The sequence below is a fragment of the Dendropsophus ebraccatus genome, chromosome 14, assembly GCF_027789765.1.
Source record: "Dendropsophus ebraccatus isolate aDenEbr1 chromosome 14, aDenEbr1.pat, whole genome shotgun sequence".
Lineage (NCBI taxonomy): Eukaryota > Metazoa > Chordata > Amphibia > Anura > Hylidae > Dendropsophus > Dendropsophus ebraccatus.
In genome coordinates this window covers 18,892,858-18,905,792 of record NC_091467.1, presented here as the reverse complement: position 1 = coordinate 18,905,792, position 12,935 = coordinate 18,892,858, and the positions used below count along the sequence as shown (strand labels likewise).

At 43.6% G+C, this 12,935-nt stretch overlaps 1 protein-coding gene across 4 annotated transcripts in view; it reads right to left on the bottom strand.

Moving 5' to 3' along the window:
• ZNF385C (zinc finger protein 385C) overlaps nt 1-12,935 on the bottom strand; it is a 213,439-nt gene that overhangs the window by 50,735 nt on the left and 149,769 nt on the right. The gene's annotated exons all lie outside the window — the stretch shown is intronic.

Genomic DNA, 12,935 nt, shown 5'->3' with positions numbered 1-12,935 from the left:
TAGCTCAGCAGCATAACACTGCTGAGCACAGATGCCTCCTGGACTCACCATCTCACACTGTGTATCAACCTGGGTGAGATGTACATCCCCTCGAGCACTTTACCAGTGACATGTCCACATATCCCCCCCCTCTTCTTCAGACCGGAGGGCTGAGCGTATTGTCCCCACAGGCAGTGTACCCTTGATAGGGCGTCAGCATTTGCCTGTAATTTCCCTGGCCGGTGTTCCACAGTGAAATTAAAGTTTTGTAGGGACAGAAACCACCTAGTCACCCTTGCATTCTTCTCCTTGTTTATTTTCATCCATGTTAGGGGGGCATGGTCTGTCACTAACTTAAACCTCCTGCCTAGTAGGTAGTACCTCAGGGATTCTAGGGCCCACTTCACTGCCAGACATTCTCGCTCAACTATGGCGTAGTTTTTCTCGGCCGGGGATAGTTTCCTGCTTAAGTACATCACCGGGTGCTCCTCGCCATTCACGACCTGTGAGAGGACGGCACCTAACCCTGTGTTAGAGGCGTCTGTCTGTACCAAAAACTCTCGCCTAAAGTCAGGGGTAACTAGCACAGGCTGTTGGCACAGGGCAGACTTGAGGCTTTGAAAAGCCTTCTCGGCCTCTGGAGTCCATGTCACCATTGCGGACTTCGCACCCTTTGTCAGGTCAGTTAGCGGGGCTGCAACTGAGGCAAAATTTTGCACAAACCTACGGTAATAGCCCGTAATACCCAGGAAAGCTCTGACCTGTTTCTTTGTGAGGGGTTGAGGCCAATTCTGTATTGCCTCGATTTTATTTAGTTGTGGTTTCACTAACCCCCTCCCAATAATGTAGCCCAAGTATTTGGCCTCCTCTAAGGCTAGTGCACACTTCTCTGCATTGATGGTTAAACCCGCATCACTTATGGCATCTAACACCGCCTGGACCTTACAGAGGTGACTTTCCCAATCCGTGCTAAAAATGACCACATCATCGAGGTAGGCAGCGGAGTAATCACGATGTGGTCGCAGAATCAAGTCCATCAACCTCTGAAAAGTGGCAGGGGCTCCATGTAACCCGAATGGCATCACTACATATTGGAAGAGCCCATCAGGGGTGGAGAATGCAGTCTTCTCTCTAGCCTTAGGAGTGAGTGGGATCTGCCAGTAGCCCTTAGTGAGATCGAGGGTAGTTATGTACCTGGCATTACCCATCCTTTCTATCAACTCATCTACCCTGGGCATGGGGTAGGCATCGAACTTGGAGATCTCATTTAACTTTCTAAAATCATTACAGAACCTCCAAGTTCCATTGGGCTTTGGGATTAACACAATCGGGCTGGACCACTCGCTCTGGGACACCTCAATGACTCCTAGGTCAAGCATACGTTTTACCTCGGATGATACCGCCTCCCTCCGGGCTTCTGGTATCCTATAGGGCTTCAGGTTTACTCTGCTTCTAGGCTCAGTTTCAATATGATGACTAATGAGATGCGTACGCCCTGGAAGGTCAGAAAACTTGTTTTTATTTTTCTGCAGGAACTCCTTAGCTTCCTGCTTCTGGGATACTGATAGGGTGTCACCAATCCTGACCGGAGGGATTGGTGGTGACAGATGACCAACAGGCTTTGTCGCCACCAAGGATTCCCTGTCTTTCCAGGGCTTGATCAAGTTTATGTGATAAACTTGGAAAGGCTTCCTTCTACCTGGTTGGTGTACCTTGTAGTTGACCTCACTGATCTTCTCTACAATTTCATAGGGACCCTGCCACTTTGCTAAGAATTTGCTTTCTACCGTGGGAACAAGTATGAGTACCCGGTCACCTGGGCTAAATGTCCTGATTCTTGCAGAACGATTGTAAATTCTGCTTTGGCCCTCTTGCGCCCTCTGGAGGTGTTCCCTTACTAGGGGCATTACAGTGGCTATACGGTCCTGCATTTGTGCTACATGCTCTATAACACTCTTGTATGGGGTGGACTCACTTTCCCATGTCTCTTTCGCTATATCCAATAAACCCCTAGGGTGACGACCATAGACTAATTCGAAGGGAGAGAACCCTGTGGACGCTTGGGGTACTTCCCTAATAGAAAACATCAGATAAGGTAGTAAGTGATCCCAATCACGACCATCCTTTTCCACCACTTTTTTTAACATATGTTTCAGGGTTTTATTAAACCTCTCCACTAACCCGTCTGTCTGTGGGTGATATACAGAGGTACGTAGGTGTGAGATTTTAAACAGTTTGCATAGCTCTTTCATCACCTTTGACACAAATGGTGTACCTTGGTCAGTCAAGATTTCCTTGGGGATCCCCACCCTGGAAAACATATAAAACAATTCCCGTGCAATTGTTTTAGAGGTAGTGTTTCTTAGGGGTACAGCCTCAGGATAGCGGGTCGCGTAGTCCAACACCACTAGAATGTACTGGTGTCCCCTAGCCGACTTTACAATGGGACCCACCAAGTCCATTGCGATCCGGTCAAAAGGTACCTCTATGATGGGGAGTGGGACCAAAGGACTGCGAAAATGCGACACTGGAGCGCTAAGCTGACATGTGGGGCACGACTCACAGTATTTTTTTATGTCAGCATAAATCGCAGGCCAATAAAACCTCTGGAGGACTCTCTCCTGTGTTTTATCTGTCCCCAAGTGTCCCCCAAGGACATGATTATGGGCCATGTCGAGTACCTGACGCCGGTACGACTTAGGCACCAGAAGCTGTTCCACCACCTCATCATTAATTTTAGTGACTCTGTAGTAGAGATCATTAGTCATAGAAAAATGTGGAAATTTTTTCTCAGCTTCTGGTTCCTGAGGTACCCCATTCATAACAGTGACCTGCTCTCTCGCATTTTTGAGAGTGGGGTCCTGTAATTGTGCAGTACCAAAATTATCCCTAGACACCTCTAAGTCTGGAACATTTTGCGCAGTGGGAGGAGCCTCTTCCTCACCAGCCAGGACCTGCAAAGGAAAAGCATCATATTCCTCCTGTACATTTTTATCATTTACCGTGGGTAATGCAATAGGCTTAGGGGTCTCCTCACTCCTTTCAGGGGATTGTTGTTTTCCCCATAGAGCCCAGAACAAAGGAAAATCACGCCCCAATATAACATTATGCATAAGGTTTTTAACCACACCCACTTCATATTGTACAGCACCTAGTTCAGTCCCGACATTAGCCCGTACTATAGGGTAAACCTTTGTATCGCCATGTATGCATACCACACTCATATGTCTTGCTGGCACAAAGTCCCCAGTCACCAGGCTGGCATGCACCAGGGTGACAAGGCTTCCGGAGTCCAGCAACGCCTTAACAGGAAAGTCATTTACAGTAATGTTGCAGACTTGTGGTTCAGTCTCTAGTCCAGTGACTGCAACAAAAGACGGCTCCGCAAATAGCGACTGACGCCGGCTAGCGTCACACTCCATGGGCTCAGAGGTAAGAGGGCAATGGGCAGACATATGTCCCGTCTCGTGGCATCTCCAGCACTGGATAGGGCCTGGTCTCCTTGGCAGGGAGTCCTTTTTAGGGCCACTTAGCCACCGGGGTCCCCCACCAGTCTTTTGCCCCTGAGACACCTCCTGAGCGCTCTTCCCTCTATCAGCACCCCTCCACACTCCCCCAATAGATGGAAGTCTCTTACCAGATGATGGCACAGATCTGGCACTCCGGGGAGGTGACGGTGCTGCAGGAACATCACGGAGGTAGTCCTCGGTCGCCTGGAACCTCTCCACAAGGCTGACGAGTTCGTCGGCACTCCTAGGGTCGCCTTGTCCCACCCAGCGTTGTAGATCAGCAGGAAGGGCACGGAGGTAGCGATCCATCACGACCCTCTCTAGGATCTGGGCAGGAGTAGAGGTGTCTGGCTCCAACCATTTTCTTGCCAGATGAATCAGGTCGTACATCTGGGACCTCGCTGACTTGTCCAGACTGTAGCTCCAGTTGCGGACCCTCCGGGCACGGACAGCAGCAGTAACTCCTAGTCGGGCGAGTATCTCTGCTCTTAGCCGAGGATAGTCCTTGACCTCTTGCTCACTGAGGTCATAGTAGGCCTTTTGAGGTTCGCCTGTTAAATAGGGCGCAATCACTTCTGCCCATTCAGTGGAGGGTAGCTTTTCTCGCTCAGCCACACGCTCAAAGACAGTTAAGTAGGCCTCAACATCGTCATCAGCAGTCATCTTTTGCAGCGCACGCTGCACAGCTCTTCTCACAGACAAAGTCTCTGGCGCGGCTGCTGCCACCAGCTGGGGATTAGCACCTGCAGACGCCTCTTGCTTTGCTATCAGGTGCTCAATAAGTCTCTGTTGTTGAGCCATTGCTTGCTGATGTGCAGCCATTGTCTGTTCATGGCGCAGGTTAGCGTCTGTCAGAGCCTGTTGTTGCTGCCTATTAGCCTGCTCATGGCGAAGGTTAGCGGCCTCCTGATCCTGTTTAGCGGCTGCCTGAGCCTGTTGTTGTGCGGCCAATGCCTGTTGCTGTTGCAGACTCACTTGCATTAACTGCTTCATCATCTCCTCCATGTTGCTTGTCTGTTTTTGGAGTGAAGCAGCAGCCTTCACCCAGGACATACGCAGCTGTAGCCAAGTTGATGCACACCGTTGCCCCTAGCAACCGTTTTGCCCGCATCCTCCACCAATTGTAGGGATCTTCCCGGGGGATGGTGTGTTTGGACACAGTTCAGGCAGCAAACTTGGGCTCATAAAACAGCTTTGGGTGTTTATTTGTAGCATAAACAGTCCAGTAACATAAATACAGCAACACAGTGCAGTGAGAATAAACAAAACAAAAAGTCCTGCCCGTCTGGGCGCTTACTAATACAGCAGGTTACCTCTCTGGCACTTCAGTGATCAGTATTGCGGGGTGTGAACAGGCCCCAGCAGCGGCTGTCTTCCCAGCTCTCACCAAACAGCATGCAGGCTGTTCACTCCTGGCTGAGAGAGAGAGACCTGTACACTGAGCACAGCTTTTGCCTTCTCAGGCTGATTGGGATCAGAGCTCACCTGATCCCAAAACCCACACTGGATCGAGGGGGAGGGAATGGCAAGTCCCACTACCAAAACCTACCTGCCATTCCATGTAAGTCCAGGCCCGGCAATAATAAATAATAGCTCAGCAGCATAACACTGCTGAGCACAGATGCCTCCTGGACTCACCATCTCACACTGTGTATCAACCTGGGTGAGATGTACATCCCCTCGAGCACTTTACCAGTGACATGTCCACACTATTTATTGTTTTATGTTATTATTTGTATTATTTTATCTTTTATTTTCTTTTTTAATTATTATATTTTTATTTTATATTATTTTTTATTACTATTTTATTATATTTATTATATTTTGCACTTTTTTCAAACTTTTTTTTATAGAAGCTGACAAGATTTGAGCTGCAATACTAGACACAACCATTGGACAGGAGTGGCGCTGTCTGGAAGTGGAAAAAAAAATTAGACCTTGTTTTCCAAATCTCATTAACCCTATCATGCAGCTTCACCGTACACAGACATATGGCTGCTATGGAGAATATCCTGTGCAAGGTTTCCAGCGTTAGCCAAGTATTGGTTATTATCTTTCTATAATGTATATTTATGTTGCGTTACCTCCAGCCGGGTGAGGGGAGATCTGCTTTAGGGGGAGAACGCTGGCGCTGAGTGCAGATATATCATCCTTTGCCTCTGGTTTGTTCAGTACGGATCACTGATTCCTATCTCAGCCCTATGAAAATATATTTCAGAAGACTAGATGCAAGCACAAACACAAGTATATTGTGTGCTATAGAGCGGAGCTGCTCCGATCAATGGAAAAATACTCTTTAATAGTAAAAGCCACATAGCTATACGGTTATCTAATGTCACTACAAAGGGTTGGGTTCAGAGGCTGCCCTAGTTTGCTGAACTTCTTCAAAGAATCGACCATCACAACATTGTACATACTGCTCTTACAGTAAAGAATCCCCATGTGTTATCATAGTGAATTCTTCTTTCTTCTAGACTAGAGATGGGGAACCTGCGGCTCTTCTGTTGCAAAACTACAACTCCCATCATGCACGGGCAGAAAATAATTGAAGAAGCAGTTCATTCCGGTGGTGCGGCGTCATTTGGTTCCCAATGGCGCCCACATCGCTTTTTTGCCCGCAGCTAAGAAGGCCGGAAGTCAGACTCTTCAATGCATCCCTATGAGACCACTCTTATAGATATACATTGGAGAACCTGGCATCCCTATGAGATCAATCTTATAGATATACATTGGAGAACCTGGCATCCCTATGAGACCACTCTTATAGATATACATTGGAGAACCTGGCATCCCTCTGAGATCACTCTTATAGATATACATTGGAGAACCTGGCATCCCTCTGAGATCACTCTTATAGATATACATTGGAGAACCTGGCATCCCTATGAGATCACTCTTATAGATATACATTGGAGAACCTGGCATCCCTCTGAGACCACTCTTATAGATATACATTGGAGAACCTGGCATCCCTCTGAGACCACTCTTATAAATATACATTGGAGAACCTGGCATCCCTATGAGACCACTCTTATAGATATACATTGGAGAACCTGGCATCCCTATGAGACCACTCTTATAGATATACATTGGAGAACCTGGCATCCCTATGAGATCACTCTTATAGATATACATTGGAGAACCTGGCATCCCTCTGAGACCACTCTTATAGATATACATTGGAGAACCTGGCATCCCTATGAGATCACTCTTATAGATATACATTGGAGAACCTGGCATCCCTATGAGATCACTCTTATAGATATACATTGGAGAACCTGGCATCCCTCTGAGATCACTCTTATAGATATACATTGGAGAACCTGGCATCCCTATGAGATCACTCTTATAGATATACATCTAGAACCTGGCATCCCTCTGAGACCACTCTTACAGATATACATTGGAGAACCTGGCATCCCTCTAAACCACTCTTATAGATATACATTGGAGAACCTGGCATCCCTATGAGATCACTCTTATAGATATACATCTAGAACCTGGCTTGCAGTCTTCAAAATCAGAAGAGGGTGAGAAGAATTGTGATGTCACAGACAGCAGAACCTAAACCACCGGAATAAAGCCATGCCAAGGAAATCTAATCATCAATGGTAAGTATACATGTTAGTGGGGGAGGGAATGAAAAAAAATTGACTGCTTCTTTAAGAGCCTATGCTTACCTCTCTATGCTCCACTGGTGTCCTGCTAGCGGCCTCCAGGTCCCCTGCTCAATGCTCCTGCCTCCGCTTCTGAGATGAACTTATCTGGGGAGTGACAGCCTGCTCAGCCAATTACTGGCCGTGGTGCTGTCCCATCTCAGTCAGTAATTGGCTCAGCAGGCTGTCACCGCCAAGACAGATTCATCTTGGAAGTGGAGGCGGGATCGGTCAGCAGGGGACCCATAGGAGGACACAAAAGGAGCGTGGAGAGGTAAGTATAGGCTCTTTATTATGCTCTAGAAACTTGCAACAATGTATAAAAGTTTTCCCTAACTTGATATCCCTTTAAGTTATATAAGTTATCAGTTTACAATACCAAAGATTTCCTTTTTACCAGTCATACAGACTTTTGGGGGTTTTTTTATAGGGAGATTTTTTTTAGGCAGATTAGTCGCCAGCAGAGAGCAGATAAAGGATTACACAGTGGGAGCTGTATGAAAAATGATATTCAGAGGTCAGAGAGGTCAGTGCTGACTTCAGAGGTGATGTAGCTGTAAATTAACTTTTTGTTGTCCTGTTTTGGTGCCTCATCTTCCTCCATACCTCCCCTCTCCATAAGAGAACAATGAAGACAGGGGGGGAGAGCTTCAAACTGCTTTTTCATGATAAAAATGTATTTTCGGCTAATAAACCCAATTACAAAGTTTCTTAAAATCGCCTGTACTATTGATTTCTGCAAAAAAATAAATAAATAAAAATTGAAACGACAGTGACACTTTAAAGGGATATTCCCATCTCAGCTAATATAGATATACCTGTAATATAGATATACAAGATAAATATTTTTGCAAATTCATTTACCAAATTTGTTTCCTCTTCCTGATATGCTGCTCTTTTCCTCCCATTGTTTAGAGCTTGTTGTCAAGGTTACCATCCACCCCTCTGCTCTAAAAGCAGTGATCTGGCTGGTGTATATAGCTATAATATGGATGTAAGAGAGGTGGTCGGTGACCTAGACAACGAGCTGTCAACAATGGGAGGGAAAGCGCAGCATATCAGGAGAAGGAGACAAGTTTACTAATGATTGTATTTGCAAAAATATTTAACTCGACGAGTCCTACAGGTATAACTATATTAGTTTAGATGAGAATATCCCCTTTAAGGCGTATCGGTCATGATTAAGCTTTACTCGATCTGTGTGCAGTCGCTCCTGCCGAAAGATCAGGTAACCATGGATATGTCCACGCCGGCCGAGCTCCATGCATGAGCCTCTTTGAATCAGAATAAAGCTCATCTGGTGTGGCTGTATCCATGGTTACCCGATCTGCCGATGGCAGCAGTGACTAAACGTTAAGTTAGAAAATGCTTCATCATGACAGATACCATTTTTAAAGGGCGTTTCAAAGTATTATGATTGATCACATGATACTTGGCTGTACCATCTATGTATGATTGATGAGGGGGTGACCACTGGCACTGCTGTCTGGTGCCCGGATCTCTCTTCTTACTGCTTCCAGGATGAGCACTCAGGAGTAGTACCTGCCCCTCAGCCAATAACTAACCAACATGGCACCCCAAGCCTCCATAACCCCTTTAAAATGCCCATGTGTCTAGATATTGCTGTTACAATTTAACCCCTGTTCTCTTAATTTCCTCTCAGAATGTCCACCCAGTGCTGGTGGTCGCACATGCTCAGTAGCAACTCTTGGGTTCTCTTGCTCATAGGCATCAAAGTTATACGCCAAACTAGATAAGTGGGTGGTCCCGGTCAGTGCAGTCAGCTCTCTTTATATGGACACTTACACACAAATAGGGGTCAATCACTGAGTAGAACCGCCTACTTGACTACGTAGCCCAAAGCAGTGATCTACAAGAATAAATGACAAGTTATCCTGGAACTTCCTTGAGTTTGGACTGTACTTTCAACATGACAGATATTTTAAAGGGAGACTCCAGAGAAATAAAATGAAAATTTTAAACGAACTGGTGCCAGAAACTTATACAGATTTGTAAATGGGTTCTATTTAAAAATCTGAAGGAAAGGGGCAGGAAGGGGGAATATACATAAGGCTATTCTGTCCTGGGTACTAAACCCCAGCACTATAATGGGAGGCCTAGTTTATTCTATACAACCACTCTAGTAAGAGCAGAGCAGTAGTACTGAACATTTCCTACCCATGTACCATCTAATCAGATTTATTTCAAAAGGCAAAACGTTTTCCCCAGGTCAACTTATACCAGAAGGTTATATAGATTTTCAAATTACTTCTATTAAAAAAAATCTAAAGTCTTCCAGTACTTATCAGCTGCTGTATGTCCTGAAGGAAGTGGTGTATTCTTTCCAGTCTGACACAGTGCTCTCTGCTGTCACCTCTGTCCATATCAGGAACTGTCCAGAGCAGTAGCACATCCTTATAGAAAACCTCTCCTGCTCTGGACAGTTCCTGATATGGACAGAGGTGGCAGCAGAGAGCACTGTGAAAGACTGGAAAGAATACACCACTTCCTGCAGGACATACAGCAACTAATAAGTACTGGAAGAGTTGAGATTTTTAAATAGAAGTAAATTACAAATCTATATAACTTTCTGGCATCTACTGATCTGAAATAGAAATTTTTTATCCGGAGTATCCCTGTGGGATATACTAATACCAATCATAATCTTCAGTGTTCATAAACTAAATGGTAGAACTGCAGTGAAGACTGACACACAAGTGGAAAACTTAAAGAGAAGGATCAGGTGGCTCTGGCCCTCCATAACAGTTTTATCTGCCATTCGGGGTCTGTAGAAAGCAGATTACAATAGAGACAAGATGTTATTTTTGAGGAATACAATAGGTTCAGAATCCGTCTTCTATCTTTCTGTTGCAGTGAATGACAGAACGTGGTGAGAAGGAGGAGTATACAGATAAGATACACTATGAATAATTATAAACATTAAATATAATATAATAAAATAATAAAAAATAATAATAATAACATAATAAAAAATAATAATAAAAAAATGTATATTATAATAATGTATTTTTATTATTATTATTTGTATAGCGCCAACGTATTCCGCAGAATGTGGTAGCCATCTTGAGGTAACCATCCCCATCATCATAAGAATATGATTAGTGCTGACAATGCATTGACATCCTATGCGGCCCTTAATAAATGCACTTATGTAACACGGCCCCTTTAATAAGCTGAATTCCCGCAGTGCGCACGTCCCAAACAAGGTGACATGAGGTAGGAGCTAACCATTTTGCTCCGAGGCTTTGATTAAACTGGAAGCTGACCTCAATATGGCGAGAAAGATTTGTCTCCAATAGCCCGGGGACTAGAGATGACATTTTGAATAACCTACTGCTGAGCGTTATCAAAGCAAAGAATAGTCAATAAGAAATTAGCTTAAAAAAATATAGAAATTTCTCAAGTCACAACATTTGGCTTTGAAGGGAAAAAACAAAAAAGAAAAAACCCCTCTAAATCCGTAGAGGGAAAGGAAGTGGTACGCCTGGCCACAACATGTAGACCTTTCCGGCCTGGAAAGGGTGAACGTTAGCGCGAGGCTCGGGGCCATGTACTTCCTTCGTCCTGTGATAGGTCAACAAGAAAGCTTTAACGCAAGGTGACAGAGCCGGAGAAAGCAGAGAAGTGGGGCGGCGTGGAAGAGTTCGGGTAACATTGTGCACTCATGATGGATTATCTGAAGATCACTGACATACTACATCAGCTTTGACATTTGCTAGAGGAAACCACAGTAATGTCAGGTCTCGGTGAAGGAGCCTCACTCATCTGTTTAATCCGTATCCTATTAATTATAGTGCAGTATATCCTATAAACATTGAGGCCATTGGGATCCCGGGCGTCCTCAATACTCATATAAATCGCTTATCAATTCAATCAGGCCGAGTGACATTATTGGGAAATTGAGCAACGTTGTCGCACACTTAAGTGATCACATTGGCTTTTATGGGAAAAAGGTGACACAATGGCTACCTATGCAGCAAACAATCCATGGATATCAGCAGGGCCGGACTGGGACTGAAAATCAGCCCTGGCACTCACACCCCTCCAGCCCACATACCATATCACACTGTGTCCTTATGTCGTGTTGTTTGTATTGCACCTCAGTTCCATTGATGGGAATGGTGCAAAGTCTATCTATTTATCTATCTATCTATCTATCTATCTATCTATCTATCTATCTATCTATCTATCTCCTATCTATCATTATCTATCTATCTATCTATCTATCTATCTCCTATCTATCTATCTATCTATCTATCTCCTATCTATCTATCTATCTATCTATCTATCCATCTCCTATCTATCTATCTATCTATCTATCTATCTATCATTATCTATCTATCTATCTATCTATCTATCTATCTATCTATCTATCTATCTATCTCCTATCTATCATTATCTATCTATCTATCTATCTATCTATCTATCTATCTATCTATCTATCTCCTATCTATCTATCTATCTATCTATCTATCTATCTATCTATCTCCTATCTATTATCTATCTATCTATCTATCTATCTATCTATCTATCTATCTATCTATCTATCTATCTCCAATCTATCTATCTGTCTATCTATCTATCTATCTATCTATTTATTTCCTATCTATCTATCTATCTATCTATCTATCTATCTATCTATCTATCTATCTAAACAGCAGAATAGAGTGCACTCACAGAAAAAGTAATTGCAGTGCCAGCAATGGAGACTGGAACCACGTCCCCTATTCAAACAAATCCAAGAATTTGCAGCGCTTCCATATGGTGAAAAAACTTGTGGTATTTTATTCCAAAAAATTATCAGCCAGTGCAACATTTCTGTTTCATCATGAGACCTTTCTCAAGAATGCTTGAGAAAGGTCTCATGATGAGATAGAAATGTTGCACTGGCTGATGATTTTTTGGAATAAAATACCACAAGTTTTTTCACCATATGGAAGCGCTGCAAATTCTTGGATTTATCTCTCTACCTATCTATCTCTTTATTTATTTATTTATTTATTTATTTATCTATCCATCTATCTATATATTTAGTAAGACAATGATATTGTTACAAGTTGAAACCCCCAAAAATTGAACAAAATTGATTTTTATACATTTTTTTTGCTTCTGCTCCCTTTTTCCCTCTGGTTTTTAGTCCCATACACCAGCCATTATAGAGTTTAAAATGGCCCCATATACTGTGTGTGAACAGAGCCTATTTGTTTGCTCATAATCCACTTTCCTTGTAGGACTGGATTATGTAAGAGTTACAAGTAACAGATAATACCTCAACACTGTGACCACTACCATCATCACAACAACATGACTAATACCACTATACTGTCACTGAATAAATTCACTATGTGAACACAAGTATTACCAATGAAATAAGTATACACAGGACAAATAATACGGCACACCCGGACCACCGCCGTCATCACCATACAGTGACTGGATAATACTGCTGTATTAATATTCCCTTTATACTACCGGTATATAAAATGTAATATTCTGCCTCAGCATTGACTAGAGATGAAGTTCAGAGCATTTGGGTTCATGTGATCCTAAACTTACTGTAAGGTCTCTCATCTCTAGCAGTGACCACATAGAGGTAAAGATCCAGCTATACAATGGATCTACAGACCTTAAGAGTACGTTCACACAAACAGGATCTGCAGCAGATTTCGTGCTGCAGATATCATTGTTACTCAATGACGAAACCCAGCATCAAATCTGCTGCAGATCCTGTACGTGTAAATGCACCCAAAAAGTGACTATAGTGCAGTTA